Genomic DNA, 20,594 nt, shown 5'->3' on the forward strand with positions numbered 1-20,594 from the left:
GCCTCCTTGTCATCTTGGCATTCTGTTTCATGATTCCCTTCTCCCATAGCTTCTCTGCATATAGTCCCTTGTCCAAGTATTAGGATAGAACCACTTGACACTCCCTTCTCTTGGTCTTATTTCTGCAGCATCCTAACTCCTCTCTTTCTTTCCTGCTGGACTATCTGACTCACCCATGATCATTGTCAGCATGCAGCCTACTCTGCCCCAGCCCCAGCCCCACCATGAGGGAGAATCATATCATTGGAAGTTGCACTGGAGGCCATCTAACACAAGAAAAGCCTGCCGGATTGGGCCAAGGGCTCTTCAGCATCCTGTTCTCACAGTGGCCAACTGGATGCCTGTGGGAAGCCCGGAAGCAGGACCTGAGTGCAACAGCACTGTGCCCTCATGTTGTTTCCAGCAATTGGCATTCAGAAACATACTGCTTCTGACCATGGAGGCAGAACACAGCCAAATATAGCCCTATCCTACATGGATTTGTTTAATCCTCTTTTAAAGCCATCCATGTTGGTGGCCACAATGAGAGGAGGATGCTGAACTAGGTTGGCTATTGGTCTGATCCAGCAAGCTCTTAACATTCTACCATTCTGGTACCACAATTTTTCACTAGTTCAGACCATTGCTTCATCTAGCTCAGTATTGTCTACACTGACTGACAGCTAGGGTTTCAGACATGGGTCTGTTCTAGTCCTATCTGGTGAAGCGAAGGATTGAACCTGGGCCTCTTTGCATGCAAAGCATGTTCTCTACCGCTGAGCTACAGTCTGACCCCTATTTGGTCCCTGAAAAACAGGCCTTGTCTCTTTCCACACCACTCAACAGTATTTGTCACCATGGTCAGTCAACGTTTTATGAATTATCCTTCACCTTCATAATTTTGGATATTTGTGAATATTCCATAGCATGCAGCTTGTTCACCAATGTATGGTGGGAGGGTTAGCTATTTTTAGCAGATGGATTTTGCCATAAAATTACAGGCAGAATCCCCTGCCCCCACAGTCTCATTCTCTCTTTGTCACATGCTCTTTAAAAAGATTGATAGTGGAGAAATTGAGAGAACGAGAATCAAAGAGTGAACTTGAATCACAGACCAGTTTGCACAGCCTCAAAGTAGCATTATTCAGATTATTATTTTTAATATTATTACATTGTACTCCGGGCCCTTTGTGGCATAGAATATAATTTGGGTTCCAGTGAAATAGACAATACTGAGACGAGAAAGGCACTTTTCCAACAAAAGGCTCCGAGATGTTTTTTCGGGCTGCGGGCCCTTGAGCAGCTTTTAAAATGAAAATTAAATGGCGGAAGCCACTCTTGACTTCCTCTCAACTCAGCCAAAATTAGCTAGCTACAAGCACATTAGCGCAAATACTTATGTGTGCTGTTAACTGTGTGTGTTACGTCAAGAAATAATTGTGCGAAGTGGGACTCAAATGAGCCTGAGAGCAGAATGCCAACCCATTCTCAGAAATCACTCACGAGAAATGTTCCAAAGAGAACTGACGATCCTAAATCTTTCTAAAGCAAATATGGGGAACTGGATCTGGAATCATCTACCCCACAGGTCACGGACCAAGTTTAACAGGGTCCACACACCTCACAATTGCTTATGATCCCCCTCCCATAGGTCTTTGCAGAGTGCTTTGCAGAGTGTTCCACAAGACCCGCTTGAGAAGGCAGCACTTTGAAAGGGGCTTCTCTTGAATGCCAGGTCTTCCTAAGCCTCTTTCAAAGTGGTATAGAGCTCAGTGCTTTGCAAGGGGCCTGCAAGGTTCAACAAGCTCACCATTTTGAGAACCTGTGTCTGGAAACCAGGATATCTAAGTCGTTACCAGAAATAGATGCATACATCCATATAGTGCATTGTTTTGAAAACTTGAATCATATTTTCTATGCGGTGACTTTGCCATATAAATATTACATGGTGAACATTTTTGTTTGAATGTGGCTTGCATATAAGTGGAAACAGAATTAATTAGGTATGCAAAACTGCAGACAACTTTGCATATGAAGCATTACCATAATATCATGATTTATCGCTAGGTGTGCAAAGCTCATTCCGAAGTACAGAAGAATATATTGCCCTTTGAATTTTCCCCCAAACCTGATGTGATTAAATATAACATGCATTTCAAATTCATGAATCTCATTTTCATAGTTCAAGCATTGTGAAAGTGTCTGTTGGAAAACATCTCTGAGCTTGAACTAAATATTTTTATTCTTGTATTTGTGTTTCTGTTGCTGGGATTATGTGTTTAAGTGTGTACAGAATTTTGTAAGGTCTGAAGAAGTGCATTTTACTGCCCGCTTTTTATTTATAATATTGTATATTGTATTGTTTCTAGAAGGAATCATCTGCTCAGTTACTGTTATGAGACCTAATTTTGAGGAAAGTATTTTTGAGTGGTGACTTTGTATTTATTGATCTAGACCAGGGTAGCCAACATAGTGACCACCAGATGTTGCTGGAATACAGCTCCAATCATCTGTGACCATTGGCCATGCTGGCTGAGGCTGATGGGATATTGTAGTCCAACAGAATCCAGAGGGCACTTCCTTGGTTACCTCTGAGCTAGAGAGGATGAAATCAATTTAAGAAAGAACAGTATGGTGATACCTGTTGTCAGTATGCTCAGTAATGGGAGCTGCATGATGCCAATTTACCTTTCATGGCTCCATGAATACAAAAATGTAAATAAACTTTCTGATGTGGAAAACCACCCGGTGTTTCTCTGATCAGCGATATAAAAAAGACAGCCAAATTCTTGAACGATTCTGCTGGTGGCTGGAGTACTTTATCACTGTCAATTAGGGATGTCAGAGAATTGCGACGGAGATGTAAATGGACTCGGAAATCATTGACGTTTGCTTATTCATCTGATGTCTCAAATGGAAATCACTCCAGTGAATATTATCTGCAAACTTTGATGGGTCCCCCCACCTATTTGCATTAAGTTTGCTTTGCCCTTAAATGAACGGCTTTTGCATTGGAATGAACATTGTGGAATAATGTAATAACAAAGTAATCAATATCACAGATAATTATGAAAAACTCTGCCATTCTGGACAGCAAGATGAATATTGTAGGTTTTTTTTTTGTTGGAAGCCGAACTACGTTGGAACAGAAACAGCACTACATGAGACAAATGTGCACTGGAACAGGAATCAATGCTTCTTATTTCCATACTGTCAGTGATCTATAATTATATTGCCATTTAACTTTTGGGATACTCGAGAAATGGGCATTCACAGTGCATTGCTAGGCATGTTGTATTCAGAAGGAAATCCCATTGATTTCAATGGTGCTTATATCCAGGTAAAAAACTAAAAACATGTTTGGATTCCAGGAGAACAACCACTGCACAGGCCCCTACTGACTACATAGCTACACCACACAGAAGATTATCTTGTTCTCTGGGGAAGGGGGACCATTTTAATGTTTAATATTTTCTCCATTTCCGAACCCATTAATTGCTATTTTTCCCCAGGTGGCAGTCACATACTGACAGAGAGAGATACCACAATTCAATATAGCCTGTCTGATGTGCTACACGATCCTATCACTGATAGCAAACAATCCTAGAAAGGGGAGGGGAGAGAGAATTAGTTTCCAAATCAGTCACTTGGGTGATTCTAGTCAGTTAGGAATCCATATAATGAAAGGATTATGTCATATTATATAGCCAAGCTAATAGGGTTACATGGTGATGGCACTCATAGCAAACATATCAATTAAGAGAGGGAGAGTTCCAGGATCAGTCTCACTGATGATTCTAGCCAGTTAGCAATCACATTATGAAAGGATGATGTCACACCACAACATCTGACTTAGCCACGTGATGAAGTCATTCACAGTAAACAAACAAATTGAAAGAAACTGCAAGAGAGTGCTCTTTCTGGATCATCCATATGGAATCATGTAGTGGAATGACAGCATAGCACTACACAATCAGTTTGATGTGGGTACATGGTTACATCACAGATGGCAAAAGAAATGCAATGAGTGCAAGAGAGCTAGAAACGTGAATGTATGCAAACTGGTGAATTGTGAAAAATCATGTACACATTATGAATGCTTGCCACCACTGCTATAGATCTCTTAGCTGATCATTAACAGGATAGAAACTGACTGTTAGCAAGGAGGGAAAATTAAAGTGAAAGGACTGTAATGCAGTATCCTGCCTCTATTTGTCCATATCTCACACTGTTACTGCACATGGTGCATAGCACAGCTGGTTGGGTGAAGAAATGCAATCCTAAATTCCTTCAGTGCATCCTGAACAAGAAACAGGCTGTTATCAACATTCTTGCTCCAGTGAGAAAACACACGCAGAATGTTCTTTGATGGATGCCAGGATTTTATTCTTTGTGACAAGAAGCTTTGTCATGGCTCTAATTAAGAAGCAATCAAATAAATCTCTCTCTAGCTCTCTCTTCCACTTTAGCTCCAGAATGAAAACTGTGAGAACTGTGATGAGAACCAAGGCAAAGTCAGACAGTAGGGCCAAGGGCCAAATTTACCCAGCAGTGATCGCTATTTGGCCCAGGAGGCCATTTCTCATAATCCAAATCCACCAGCCCCACACATGATGTCATATTTGATGTCACGTATGGGGCAGGTTCCAATGTGCCTATAAAGGAACAATCAGGAGCTTAAAACTGAGCTCCCAATTGCTCCAAAAGCAGGAAACAGTTTGCATTGAAACAGCTACTGAAATAGCAGTGGTCAGTGGCATAGCGTGGGTTGCCAGCACCTGGGGCTGTGCAGAGTGGGGTGGGTGGAAGGGAAATGGATGGAGTATGCATGCATGTTCAACTGCCTAATGGCGTCCACGTCATCTAGGATATTGTGGCCGCAGAGATAAGAAAATAAGAGTTGTTCTGTTGTCTAGAGAGGTCACTTCCTGGTTCGCACAGAGAAGTTGTTTCCAATGGAGCCCAGTGATGGAAGTAGGCAGATGGAGAGAGATAAAGATCTGCCCCACCCCAGGCTACAAAGTTTCTCCACACATGCAGTATGTCTCAGAGGGACACGATACAACATGTTCCAGCCCTTATTCACACAGTTCTTTAATGCTATCTTTCTGCACATACTTATATGAAGGAGCGTCTCCACTCCCATCGTTCTGCCCGGACACTGAGGTCCAGTGCCGCGGGCCCTCTGGTGGTTCCCTCACTGTGAGAAGCCAAGTTACAGGAAACCAGGCAGAGGGCCTTCTCGGTAGTGGCACCCGCCCTGTAGAACGCCCTCCCACCAGATGTCAAAGAGAACAACAACTACCAGACTTTTAGAAGACATCTGAAGGCAGCCCTGTTTAGGGAAGCTTTTAATGTTTGATGTATTATAGTATTTAAATATTTTTTTTGGAAGCCGCCCAGAGTGGCTGGGGAAGCCCAGCCAGATGGGCGGGGTATAAATAAATTATTATTATTATTATTATTATTATTATTATTATTATTATTATTATTATTATTACTGCCTTATAATGAGTCAGCCCACTGGCCCCTCTGCATCAGCATTATCAACACAGATAGGCAGTGGGTCTCCAAGGTTTCAGGCAGGAATCCTTCCCATCAGTCAGAGGCAGCGATGCTTCTGATTACCAGTTGCTGGAAACCAAAGGAGGGAAGATTATTCCTTTGCTTGAATCCTGCTTCTAGGCTTCCCACAGGCATCTGGTTGGCCACTGTGAGAACAGGATGCTGGACTAGATGGGCCACTGGCCTGATCCAACCATAGCTGTCAACTTTTCCCTTCTCTTGTTAGGAATCCTATTCGGAATAAGGGAATTTCCCTTAAAAAAAGGGGAAACGTTGAAAGCTATGGATCCAACTGGTTCTTCTTATGTTCTTATGCTCTTTGTAGAGGAGGCTACCTTCCAGCTGCACAAAAGTCAGAGATTTACACACAATCCTAGTGATGCACATTTCCCCCAGGCATCAACACAGCTGAAGAACATACTGAATCCTGGTCAAAGCGCTACAGAGTGAGGGCCAATTACAAGGATGGCTTACGGAGAAGTCTGGGGTGGTCTAGGAAGGAGCCCATCGCTTGAAGAAGGTCTTGAGCAGGGGTCAGCAAACTTTTTCAACAGGGGGCTGGTCCACTGTCCCTCAGACCTTGTGGTGGGCCAGACTATATTTTGAAGGAAAAAAATGAATAAATTCCTATGCCCCACAAATAACCCAGAGATGCATTTTAAATAAAAGGACACGATCTATTCATGTACAAACACACTGATTCCTGGACCATCCGTGAGCTGGATTTAGAAGGCGATTGGGCCGGATCCGGCCCCTGGGCCTTAGTTTGCCTACCTATGGTCTTGAGAGTTGGATAAAGAAGCCTGAAAGAGAAGGCCTGAGTTTCCCCACCCACGGTCCACAGGCTTGGTAATTTTTTCCCACATGGATGGATGCTTCCACATAAGCCTGATGGAACAGCTTAGGAAAATTATGTGTGGAAACAGGAATGAACATTATAAAGACATTAATCCTTATTGGGTTGCTGAGGAGACTGTGAAGGAGGAGGGGGATCATGATAATGTTTAGTTATCTACTTTTTACATTTAAAAAAAATCTCCACACAGACTGCAATTTCCATTGTAAGGAGGAGAAGATGCTTGCATGACAGTGCTTCATAGATTGCACACAGTCTTCTATAATGATCTCCTTGCTTTCTGGTGGATATTAGATGCATATAACGCTGATATCTGGCTGTATTTTATTTTTATTGTGTTTTTTAAAAATAAATTATTTGTTAATACATTTATGCTCACCATTCTGCTCAGGAATTCAAGGTGGTGTAACATGGTTCTCCCCAACAAGTCTGTGAGGTAGGTTAGGCTGAGAGACAGTCACCGACTGGCCCAAAGTCTCCCGGTGACTTTCATGACAGAACGGGGCTTTGAACCCTGGTCTCTCAGGTCCCAGCCCAGTACTCTAAGCACTGCAGCACACTCGCTATATGAAGGCAAACTATCATCTTGCTGGTCACTTACTCCCCATGTGTTTGATAATAAAGACTCTGCCATGCTAAAAAAATAAATAAATCATTTTTATTTACAAACAGGTGGCATTGTCCAGAGAGAATGATAAAAGCTGTGATATCTCAGTAGCATCGAGAGAAGATGCTTGAAGAAGAATTTCTGTGTTTTGATGCTGCCATTCAGCCGTCTTAGCCCAATAAAATGTTCCTTGTGAATTTTGTTCCTGTTTTTATTAGCAATTCTTCAAAACGCCAATGCCTCTCATACTCCAGTTTCTAAATTATTATTCTAAATAATTATTCCAAATTATTAATGGGCCTCAGATGGGCACAGATGTTTTATAATAAACTTAACTGAAAGCTTTAGCCTTCAAGGGCACAAATTTGCATTAAAAACAATTAATTTTAATGTGAGAAGAATGTCCTATTTTCCTGTCAGCATGATCTGCTTTGAGGTGCTATTTGTTTCAAGCAAGAGTCTTTGGGAGTCATCCATCCCCCTGTTTTTAATGATCTTGGATTGTATTATGTGGATAAAAGCAATGACTGATGCATGAGACATTTATATAATGGGTAAATTCCTGAATCAGTTAAATCCAGCATTCACTTGTATTAAAGCTACAACTGCACTATATATTGAAAGCAGTATAATACCACTTTAAACAGTCATGCTTCTCCCCCCAAATCCTGGGTACTGTAGTTTGTGCTAAGAGCTGCCAGGGGGCCCATATTTTCCCCCACAGAGCTACAGTTCTCAGACAGGTTTAGCGAGCTATCTCTTTCTCCAGAAAACTTTGGAATCTGTAGCTCTGTGAGGGAAATAAGGATCTCCTTTCCTCCTTTCAACTAGTATACTAATAGTTTATGCTATCACAACCATGATGGCTAATAATAATAATAATTTATTTATACCCTGCCTATCTGGCTGGGCTTCCCCAGCCACTCTGGGCAGCTTCCAACAAAATATTAAAATACAGTAGTCCGTCAAACATTAAAAGCTTCCCTAAACAGGGGCTGCCTTCAGATGTCTTCTAAAAGTCTGGCGGTTGTTGTTCTCTTTGACATCTGGTGGGAGGGTGTTCCACGGGGTGGGTGCCACTACCGAGAAGGCCCTCTGTAACTTGGTTCCCTGTAACTTGGCTTCTCATGGTAAGGGAACCACCAGAAGGCCCTCAGCGCTGGACCTCAGTGTCCGGGTAGAATGATGGGGGTGGAGATGCTCCTTCAGGTATACTGGACCGAGGCCGTTTAGGGATTTAAAAGTCAGCACCAACACTTTGAATTTTGCTCGTTGTTTAAAATATAGGCTGATATGCTAATACAAACTTAGATACCAGAGTCTGTGCTACTGTCTTCAGACAAATCACAGGAGATGAACAACCATTAATTCAACTTGGCAGCACTGGAATGTTTCTACAGAAGCCTAATATTGAATTTTAATTCGTACTTCAATCATTTTAAAACTGTAGAGCATTTTAAATCTTTGCCGTTTTCAGAACCAATTATTTTTGACTTAAAGGAGTGATAATGATAGCATCGCTTTCAAGAGAGGCCAGCTAATCATCTATCGTTCATTGACATATTTTGATGGGTATTACAACTGGCCTAGAGGAATTTCTCACAGGAAAGGAGCAAGCATAGCAATATAATGAAACGAGGAAGCCTCCAAGTATAGCTCACCGGCTCACCCCATCCTTGAGTGTTTTGCCTGCCTTGAATGTGTTGTTGAACTCTAAATGCCTGTTGCTTGCCTAGATGCAGGATGGGACGTGGTATGTATGTATGAAGAGTCTGCTATCAGCTGAGAGACACTCTGGGGGTCCCAGTAAAGACAGTGACATGGGACAGTGCCAAGGGTCAGGTCAAGAAAACTACCATTATTTCACAGGCCTGATAGCAGGTTTAAGTTCCTGCTTCTGAATCTCACTGACGATCTTTTCGTAAAACTCCTGTTTCATATTTCCCCACTACATTAGCTTTATTTGAGTTTTGATTGCATTCCTGTGATAGATTTCGCAGCGATGTAATAAGCTGGAATTGCAAATGATAAGTTGAGTTTTCCATTCCTTTTGTCAGCTTGTCTTGGCTGAGCAATATATCCTGCCAGGAATTAGGTCAAGAAAAATGGTCAAAAGGCATGAAAAAACAAACTCGCTTATTTCCTGCAGATTATTGCGGAGCTGTGAACTTTATTGAGGTTCTGGGTGTGCCAACTTTACATGAATGCAGGAGAGGAGCCCAAACCACACTAACTAATAACATTATTACCTTGTGGACGTGCACAACCCCCAGATAAACAATGTGAGGTTATTAATATCCGCCTTGTGTTAAATGTATTCTCCTACACAGACAAATACCTGCAGAAGATATTGTCCTGAAACGCAACGGTAAGATGAAAAATGCATTGATAAATTGCTGAAAGGAGATGAAAGCTTTGGCTTATCAGTCTAATCATGAACCTGAATAATTGTCTTCCTTGGGGTAGAACAGAAAGTACTTGGCCTCCTGAGAAATCATTCCCAGTGTGTCAAAAATCTATTACTCTTTGTTTGAATAAGCAGTGCTGCTTGTCGGTTGTAATGAGAGGCAAGCAACTGTAAAGATTACTGTCAGAGCTGCTTCCAGATCCTAGCTCACAGAGGATCACGCTAGCCAGCGATCATTAAGTAAAAGTCTTTATTGAGTTACAATTTCCATTCTCAAGCTGCTGCGTGCAACTCTACATCTAATGGCTAGATCGGCGAAGCTCCGTCTGAGTCTCCGCCCTTTGTGCACCAACTTAATATCCTAGCCCTGCTCCACCTTTTCCGCCTGACTGTTCTCCTCTGGGTCCCTCTGCCCCCCGGGGTCTCTTCCTTCCTGGATTCTTCTGACGCCGACCCCCCGGACCCTCCTGTCTCCTTGCGCCGGGCTTTAGGACCTGGCTCTCTTTCAGGGCTGCCTACTGCGTCACTTTCCTGTGCATTTGAACTTGGCGCGCGCGCCCAACCTTCCACTTTCCGTCTGACCGTTTCTTCGCTCCCCGATGGAGGTGTGGCCACTCCTGACTCATGCCCTCCCCCCTGTTGTGAGCTGCCAGCGCTTAATCCCTGGCTCCCTTCCTCTTCCCTGCTCTCTGGCGGTGACGCTGGTCCCGATTTCCAACTGCTCTCCTCTGAGTCCCCTCTGGCTCTATCTTGCTGGGGTGTCCCCCTAGGCTCCCCCCTTGCCCTGGCCACTGGTGCTCCTTTCTGTGAATCTTCCGATTCACTGGAAAGACTCGGAGATCTCGGGTCGTCGTCATCACTCATCTTTTCTTCTGCCTCCTCCCCCTCGCTCTCTGTTTCCTCCCTTGCCCTTGCCTCTGCTCCTGAACCCGTGACAATTACCTTTACAAACATTGATCTAAATGCCTAGAGAATAACTTCAACTACATGTGTATACACCTCTTCATTATTAGTATGCTAGCACATCATGAACTACCTTTTCCTTCACGCTTACTATGAGTCGTTGCAGAAGAAGCACGCATAGGATTGCACTGTAAATTTCAGACACAATTATCTACAGAGAACATACCCTGCAAGAATTCTCTCATGAAAATAGGGGTGCTAATAATAATAATAATAATAATAATAATAATAATAATAATAATAATAATAATAATATCCTGCCCATCCAGCTGAATTGCCCCAGCCACTCTGGGCAGCTTCCAGCATATAAAAACATAACAAAACTTTAAACATTAAAAAACTTCCCTATACAGGTGTCTTCTAAAGGTAGTATAGTTACTAATCTCCTTGGCTCAGGGGTCACATAACTCCATACCCTCCAACATTTCTCTGATGAAAATCGGTAAGCTTTGTGTTCTTGTGTTTTTATGTTGTGGAGTGCCCTGAGATCCACAGATGGTGGTATATACATTTTAATGAAATAAATGTTTCCAAGCTTTACTTTTCTGCCTATTTTGTGGTTTTAAATCTCTGCTGTGGTTCTCTCACCAAAGAGCACTTGCCCCAAACTTGGATCTTGGCATCCAGGAAGTCTCCCCACCCCCACCCCTTTGCCACCATCGGGATGGCCATGTGTCATGGATGCTTTAGTTGAGATTCCTACATTGCAGGGGGCAGACTAGATGGCACTCAAAATCCCTTCCAACTCTACGATTCTATGATTCTGTGAAATCCCATCCTCCACAGAGCTATGCTATGCTTATGAATGGAGTTGGGAAACACCCTCAATTTGCAAGATACATGGTGTAGGCCCAATGTTGCCAGTTTGCTCCATGTCTTCATAGTTGTTCAATTGGTTGCATCATGCCTCTGAATATCAGTTGCTGAGCAGAATTCTGTTGAACTCATGTCCAGCTTGAAGGCTCCCCAAAGGCATCTTGTCCCCAGACGTTTAACGATCTATTGATCCCTGTGCCACCACTGTGCTCGCTTCCCCGCTGCCACCAACCAATTACTCTCTGGTAAAACACTGAGTCCAGACAGTTGTTAAAAGCGAACCAAAAAAACAAGTTTATTTTACAAACACTAACAAGTTTATGGTTTCTCAGATAATACTCCTATCAGCATCTTAACTTTTGTTTCTTTACCGGCCTCTACCTTCCTAATACCTTCTGACTGATTATCTCAACTGTTTGACTGACTCCTCTTAACAAATTCTCTCCCTCTCTCACACCAGACTAGCCCAACCCACAGATTTACCTTATTTGTCTCTTCTAACTCCAGACTGTCTTCTCAACAACTCTAACTCCCTAAAAACCTCTGTGCTTAAAACTTATACACAGCTAACTCTGCCCCCTGGGTTCCCATTGGTTAGTCATTTTACAATTAGTTAACCCTTTCCTTATGAACCCAGTATGATGTCACACACATAGGAGGGCAAACACCACATTCATAGAATCATAGAATCATAGAGTTGGAAGAGACCACAAGGGCCATCGAGTACAACCCCCTGCCAAGCAGGAAACACCATCAGAGCACTCCTGACATATGGTTGTCAAGCCTCTGCTTAAAGACCTCCAAAGTAGGAGACTCCACCACACTCCTTGGCAGCAAATTCCACTGTCGAACAGCTCTTACTGTCAGGAAGTTCTTCCTAAAGTTTAGGTGGAATCTTCTTTCTTGTAGTTTGGATCCATTGCTCCGTGTCCGCTTCTCTGGAGCAGCAGAAAACAACCTTTCTCCCTCCTCTATGTGACATCCTTTTATATATTTGAACATGGCTATCATATCACCCCTCAACCTCCTCTTCTCCAGGCTAAACATGCCCAGCTCCCTTAGCCGTTCCTCATAAGGCATCGTTTCCAGGACTTTGACCATTTTGGTTGCCCTCCTCTGGACACGTTCCAGTTTGTCAGTGTCCTTCTTGAATTGTGGTGCCCAGAACTGGACACAGTACTCCAGGTGAGGTCTGACCAGAGCAGAATACAGTGGCACTATTACTTCCCTTGATCTAGATGCTATACTCCTATTGATGCAGCCCAGAATTGCATTGGCTTTTTTAGCTGCCGCGTCACACTGTTGGCTCATGTCAAGTTTGTGGTCAACCAAGACTCCTAGATCCTTTTCACATGTACTGCTCTCAAGCCAGGTGTCACCCATCTTGTATTTGTGCCTCTCATTTTTTTTTGCCCAAGTACAATACTTTACATTTCTCCCTGTTAAAATTCATCTTGTTTGTTTTGGCCCAGTTCTCTAATCTGTCAAGGTCGTTTTGAAGTGTGATCCTGTCCTCTGGGGTGTTAGCCACCCCTCCCAGTTTGGTGTCATCTGCAAATTTGATCAGGATGCCCTTGAGTCCATCATCCACATTGACCTCTGTGACAACAGGATGTTGGACTAGGTGGTCCATTGACCTAATCCAGCAGGTTTATCATCCGTTCTTATCTCTTAGGGTCTTTTATGCCTAGCTTTCCTGAATGCAACTACAGTTGCAAGAAGGCTAATTGGGAAAGATCACATCTACCCTGGAAAAATATATCAGAGCATAAATTAAACCCAGCTTCTGCAGATGTTTTTTCAGGTTTTTCAGGGAGTAAGTTCCAGGTTCAATGCCCGGCATTTCTAGGTAGGCTGAGAAAAGACTCCTCATCTGATATCCTGGGGAGCCACTGCCAATCAGTGTAGAGAATGCTGAGCTAAATGGACCAATGACCTGAAGGTTATTTGAAAGTTCAAATAAGGCAGGTTCTTATGTTCCTATGATCTGCTCCATGATTAGACAAGCCAACAAGAATCATCCTAATATTTTAAAGGCAAAAAATTGCCTTCATTAAGTCAATGTCTACCAAGAGCCTGTGGTAGTGTCATTCAAGTACTCAGGAAATGCAGAACATATTCCAGACAAATCTGACATCTTTCCATCTCAAAGAGATGCAGTTGCCTCCCAGCCGAGATCATTTTCAGGCTTATAACTTCTCAGCTGGCAGTCTGTTTCTGATGCTGGCAATAAATACAATTCTATCATATCATTAGATCTGGCTTAATGTGGCCAATATGATGCTGAAAGCAATGGATATAATGAAGATGAAAGTAAGGTCATTTAGTTACGCTGCATATTTTTAAAGGACAAAATAGGTCATCATTCATGCTGTGCTTTGCCTAAAGTGTCTTCAAATGAAGATCGAGAGACTGACAGCTAGTGTTGGAGGAAAAATCCACATGAGTTTATTGGTTGGCTCCTTGCTGCTCTGAAACTGTTAACAAGCTGTCATTCCTGAAAGTCAGTTGTCATCCATTATTTCCAGTTCAAAAGAACTTAAAAGTTTGAGGTTGTTCTCTGAAGCTAAAGCTGATAACCTATGGAAAGTGGATTTTTCATGGCAGGTTTCTGAAAAGGATATAGGATCTGGGGCTACCTTAAATCAATGGTGGTTGTGTAGGATAGCCTGCCTCATTGCCAGGGTGCTGTCAGCAGCTCCTGGCTGATTGCCCAGGAAAGTATAAAGACAAGGAAAAGTTTCTTACCGTCCTTTTTTATTTCAAACTTTGCAGAGAGAGGCTATAGAACCAAGCCTCTTGGATAATGGCATTGTCTCAAGTCATTCTCCACCCCCTGTATTTCCCACTTCCTCATTTGTCATCATCACCACCTTCTCTACGGGTGCTGCTAAGTGCCCTCTGTCTTCAAGCTCTTTGCTCCCCTACTTTTCAGGCTCCCCAGATTCTGGGAGATGGTGGGTCTGGAATGCTTTCTAATGGCAACGTGTCAGCCAGGTGTTGCTCTGGCTCTCCCATGATTTCCCAACTTTCCCCCTCATCTGCCTCTGAGCTGTGACCTCCCGCAAACCACTGTTGCAAATCTATAGTCTTCCCTTTCCTCTTCCCTGGAAGGGTCAGGATGGGGAGGCAATCTCCAGCATTCCTCCTCCTCTGCCCAGCCCCTGACACTCATATAACCAAAATCCTTAAGTCTAATTATTGCATGAAGGGGTTAATGCCATAGAGTAAGCTGCCCTACCACACTTAGCTAGGTCACTCACCCTCACCTTGGAAGTAAGAAGTTAAGTTTATTGTTCCTTCAGTCTAACATGTGAACTTCAGTGTGTAAAGAGGTCTGAGCTGGTTGCTCCAAGCCGGTTTCTACAAAGAGCTGAGCTGGTTTCTACAAAGCCATAATTGTGTTCCTATACAAATAATGTAGGAACTTTCACCACTTTGGAACTAACCCAAGTTTTGTTTTTTTTGTTTTTTTTAAATGATATTTATTAAGCATTTTAAAATTACAGAAAAAACAAAGAGACAAAGAAGAAAAAAAACAAGGGAAAAACAAACAGCAATCAAACAATACAAATCGATAAAAATCAAAATCAAAAAGCAGAACCAAAACACATAACACATCAAAATCAAAAAACAAAAATAAACCACAAAAATTTAAAAACAGATCCAATATTCTCAAATCCTTAACTGTCATTACCTTATTTCATCGACCTCCTCACACCTCCCTTTTTTGTATTCTAGTTATTAATTATCACAGCAAATCCTTCCCATTTTTCATAATATTCTGTCATTAAATTACCTTAATCTATTTTAACCTTATCTTACTATAAAAACCCTAAAACTTAAAACTTAAATCTTATTTATACCAATTTCTCATAACCATAACGTATTCTTGCATAGTTCTTTTTAACATTTCTGCTAAAGCCAAATAATTTCGTTCCAACATTTTTCTAATACTCATTAATTTTACAAAACAATCCTAAATAATAAAAAAATAAAACTTTCTTCCAATCTTCATCCAACGTCTCTTTCTCCTGGTCCCGGGTTTTGTCAGTCATTTCTATCCCATCCATCTAGTTCATTAACCTGGTAATCTAATGTCCGAGGCCCTTAAGTCTCTTCCATGTCCCTTCCACAGATCTTCTTCATATTTATACAGTGGTGCCTCGCAAGACGAAATTAATTCGTTCCACAAGTTTTGCCGTCTAGCGAATTTTTCGTCTTGCGAAGCACGGTTTAAACGGTTTAACAAAGTCGCAAGACGTTTTCGTCTTGCGAAGCAAGCCCATAGGGAAATTCGTCTTGCGAGGCAAATCGCGAACGAAAAAACCTTTCGTCTAGCGAGTTTTTTGTCTTGCGAGGCATTCGTCTTGCGAGGTACCATACCTGTACTTTACTTTGTCTCCTGGTCCTTTCACTCATGGAAACTCCAACTTGACAGTATTTTTGTCCCTTCTCTGTCCCTTTTTGTCCCTTTTCCATAGTCCACACTGAACTCCATGTGGTATTTAAAAGCGTGTTTCAAGGTCCCTCCAGAGTTGAGGACCCCCACAACCCCAAACTCCTCACGGCCCATTGCCAGACTTGGAAAGTCAAGACATCCCTGCATAGGGGGGTCTTTCCAGCCCCCCATCTCCAAGCCAAACAAAACTCTATCTCTCTAAATCTGGCTTTTTCCAAGTTCATTTGTCAGATCCAACAACTCATGTTCCTGCTGGGCCACAGCTCCCTCCATCTCTGCCACCCGAGGTCCAGCAACAACCTCCTCCCTCATCTGATCTGTCAGAGCACACTCCTGAGTTGATTCCTGGGTGGGCTCTATATAGATACCCACTACCTGTCCAAAATTTCTAATCGCAACAGTCATCAAATCCGTCTTCTCATGTAACTGTTCCAATAAAGCACTTGTCTTGCAGAAAGCACGCACCAGAGCCTCTGAATACATTGTTATGCAAGGTCAGAAGTCTGTTCCCACGATCTTAATCTGTTTGCAGCTGCGAAGCTCCCCAGTTCAAATTTAATAACAGTTTCACAAGCTCCCTCTAGAGGAAGAACTTCTATTTGTATCAATCTCTTTTCTTTTTTTCTTTTTTAACAGCAGATCTAACAACAAAGTTTCCTTTTTCAGATATTTTGTCAATATTTGTTCCTTTAAAATGCAAAAGAGAACAGTGGAATCACTATGTTTCTCTTCTTTTAACTGTCTGTCAAAAACATTTGTCTATAGTCAATGAACTTCCCAAAAACGTCTGTCCTGACACCCCGCTCCCAGGTTCAAGACGGTGGAAAATTACTTTTCTTTACACTCTCTTCTGCAGGTTTAAACAATCCGGAAAAAATCCCCCCTCTTCTCCTGCTTCCAAAGGGGGTTCAGTAGTTTTAGATGATGAAAGTTGATCCTTTACAAACAGTTTTCTAAACTCTAGTTTGCCATGTCTTTGCTTTAATCTATCTACAAGAAACGGAAGGCTGACTTCCTGTTTAGACCTTCCCGCTTCAGTGCCAAATTAAGAGGAATTTCTTAATCCAATTTTCCGTTCTACTCACAGATCGTTGTTTAAAGTCTAATTGTCCAAATTTGATCTGGTCACGGGTAGTTGTTTTTGTAGCCAAATTGTCCCAGGAAAAAGGTAGTGCTCTCCGGCAACGGCTGTGCGGCTTCGCTCCACGGAAGAAGCAGTTGACTCTCAACGCCGCGCCACTAACCCCTCTTCGCTCCGGAGCCCGTAATTGGGTTTCTTTACGAATTGGGGGGCGCAAAAGGTGCCCGCCGAGTCCCATGGTCACAGGCTTCATCCGCCTGTGATTTTTTAAAGGGTCCCCGCTTCGCCGTAGCGGAACAGACCCGTTTTCCGTGGAGCCAGTCCCTCCGGATCAGAGGGAATCCGCCATTACCTATGGCGCCACCCCGGAAGTCTAACCCAAGTTTTGCTTCCCGTGTTTTCTGAATGCTGTATAGAAAAGCACATGATTCTGACCTTTGGAGAGTTTGTAAGTAAGCCATTTTGAACCAAATGTGTGGTCTTTTTCTATGCAAAGGGAAGTTGGAAACTTTGGAAGGGACTTAGAAGGCCATATTTAAAGCTCTAATAACCTGTATTTCCACACTTTATTTTGTAGATTTTAAATCTTTGTTGGTCTTCTCTCACCAAAGAATACTTGCCCTAAACCTGGATCTTGTCATCCAGGGGATTCTCCTCCTACATACCTAGTTTTCCTTTCCCTACCAACAGACTGTTTGGCTACTTTTTTGGGTGGAGGTATAAAATGTGGTTAAGGAACCCTCCAGAACTTTGAGAGGCAGGGGACTTCAGAGATAGAATAGAAGGGGTAAATCTGCTCTCATGATGTTGGCTGTTCCCCTCTGGATGCTTTGTTTCTAAAAGAAAAGTTTGGATTCCTTAAAAACAATATATCTTCATCACACTAGTATTCAAGGACAAGCATTATAGTCCTTGATGATAGTCACATAATAGTTATTTTTCACAAACCTATCATGAAGTGATCATTCACTTCACTTCAAAAGAAAACATAAGGGTCAGATTTTTGAGAGAACCAAGGCAAGAAGGCTTTCTTTTCTTTTTTTTTTTAAAAAAGCAAAATCCCATGTGCTTTAGATTAAAATATCACACGGCATGTGCATGCACACCCACTCAAATACCCACACACCATTATATGTGATATCTGGCTAAAATAAGATAGAAGCAGGAAAAAGGGCAACTCTACAAAATCCTAGTTCTACCTGGGGTTGTCTAAAAAGGTCACTTGCCAATCACAACAGTGACTGACTCTGGCTAAAACCTGGTAGAGTGGGGGCCACCAACCAGGCAAGTTCATTTCACAGAAATTGCAGATGTGGTGGGTTCATGCTCCTCATTCAAGCCACAGCCTTCAAGAAGCAGGGATTTCTCTGTGATGTAACAACTTCTGTGGAACTGTCATCCTTTAAAAGCCTACCAGGCAAGTTCTGAAGGCGACCTTAAAAGGCTTAGGATTTGTGGGTCCTATGTCGTGATTTAATCTGGGGTCCATGTAGCTGCCTGTACCTTGGCCCATATGTATTTTCTTTTGGTTTTTATTGTGAACCACTTCAGAGGCTATGCATGTGATGGAGAAGCTATTATTTATAAAGGGATAGAGAGATCAGTTACATGACAACTTGCATCCATATTGTGATTTTATTGCTATTTTAAAACAAATAACATAATTTGTATTACGTATTTTCTAAACAGCTTAAAGGTTCTGGAGGGCTATGGGCAGGTTATAAATAAAGTGCACACACACATACACAACAACCATTTTAATTCATCAGTTTGTGACACTTTGTCCCTAGGAATAATTTGAGTAGTCCTGATATTGCATGGATGATGGTGCTTTTAACACTCAGCACACTGTACAAATAACGGTTTGGATAATTAGTTTCTCCTAGTGTTTCTTTGCTTGTTTTTTTAAAAATATTGCTCCCTTTAGGGTTAGGTTTTATGATATGTTTGAAACCTGATCATTTTTTATATGCTGATGATGAGGCTGTGTTCTGTAAGCCATTCTGACTTGGTGGAGTATATAAGTTTCTATTAAAAAAAACCTAAATGAATATAACATTTGGAAAAATAATTAAGACACTTAAAAGAGAACACCCCAACACACATCCATGCATCTTGACATCATCTCTGAAGATATTCTGCATATCTGTGCCTGGAGCAATGATTTCTAGCTCAAAATAAGTGCATGAAGCCTAATAAAAATGTTATTAGCTGCATCTATGGAAACTTCATGAGATCTTAGATAACAACAGCTCCAGGGTATGTGAATGGGGTCATTAATCCCAGCAGAAGATAACTCTAATGTCCACGGTTGATAAATTATATATCGGCCTTGTTAGCTGTTCTGATCATTGTGTTGTGAAGGAGAGCTGAATTATATTCTTAGAGAGGTTGTAGACACATGGGCAACCACCACTCAAATCCTGCAAGGAACATCTCCCTGTGGAAATTGGTAAACATGCATGATGCTTTCACCATAAAGCAGATAGGTGAGATGATGGATCCTACTCTCCTCTCTCTTCTATATAATAATAATAATAATAATAATAATAATAATAATAATAATAAATTCTATTTATACCCCGCCCTCCCCAGCTGAAGCTGGGCTCAGGGCGGCTAACAACAATCAAAATAATCCAACATTCTAAAAACCTTTCATTATAAAAATTAATTAAAATCAAATTGATGGCAACCATTAAGCAAAATTCTGGGACTTCCGGGTTGGCGCGAAAAGCTAATGGCGGATTCCCTCCAAGCTCCGGAGGGAATCGGCTCTGTAGAGCAGTGTTTTTCAACCACTGTTCCGCGGTACACTAGTGCCTGGTGTGCCGTGGGAAAAATTGAAAAATTCAAAAGATTTTTTTAAAAAGTCAAATTTTCGCCCACTAGGCGGGCGCCGGACTGTGTCCACCCTATTTTCCATCCATCCTGGGTGGGGATCAGATCGGATGGGATCGGATGAGAGCGGACAGGCAGTCCGCTCTCATCCGATTCCCCATAGAGAGCAGCGGGGCTCTGACATCTCCCTCTCCGCACACAGTGGTGGTGTGCCTCGTGATTTTTTTCATGAAACAAGTGTGCCTTTGCCCAAAAAAGGTTGAAAAACACTGCTGTAGAGGATGGGTCCTGCCGTGGCGACGACGCGGGGACCCTTAGAAACCACAGGCGTGGAAGCCTGTGGACTTGGTGACTCAGCGGGCACCATTTGCGCCCCCCAGGCTTCGGAGCGGGGGACAGAGTGTGGCGTGGTGGTGTGAGTAAACTGCTACTTCTACGGAGTGAAGCCAAAAGCCATGGCTGGAGAGCGCTGACTTTCTTCCTTGAAATTTGGACCATAAAGTAACAACCCGTGAGTACTACGGAAATTGGACTTAAAATCTTTTTTTTTTTAATTTCGGCAGGATCGGGGGGGAGCGTCAAAAGGAAGTCCGCCCCCCCAGTCTTGTACTCAATTTAAAGCAAGAATTGGATAACTAAGGTCGTGAGACCATTTCTCTCATTGCGAAACAAAAGTTATTAATTCCACAAATTGGTAATACAAGTACAGTGTCTAAGGATAAGAACTGTTTTTTAAAATTTGATCTGTAACCTCCCCTGGATCCGGGAGCGATCCGGGAGAGAGTCGGCTGAGGAGACATAAGGAGTTTGACAGCTGTCAAACGAGCTGTCAAAGTTAGGAAAATTAACTTGTGGCTATCTCTGCTGGTTATTTTGTTACATTTGACTTTAAGTCGCTGAAAGTAAAGAAGAAATAAAACAAAACAAAGTAAACTGACTGTTGGAGAAAGAATACTAAGTAACCAGAATCCCTCTAGAGGGGGTTCTGGACATTACAATGGCTGCAGATGGAAAAATACA

This window comes from Podarcis bocagei (assembly GCF_964188305.1).
Source record: "Podarcis bocagei genome assembly, chromosome: 8".
Lineage (NCBI taxonomy): Eukaryota > Metazoa > Chordata > Lepidosauria > Squamata > Lacertidae > Podarcis > Podarcis bocagei.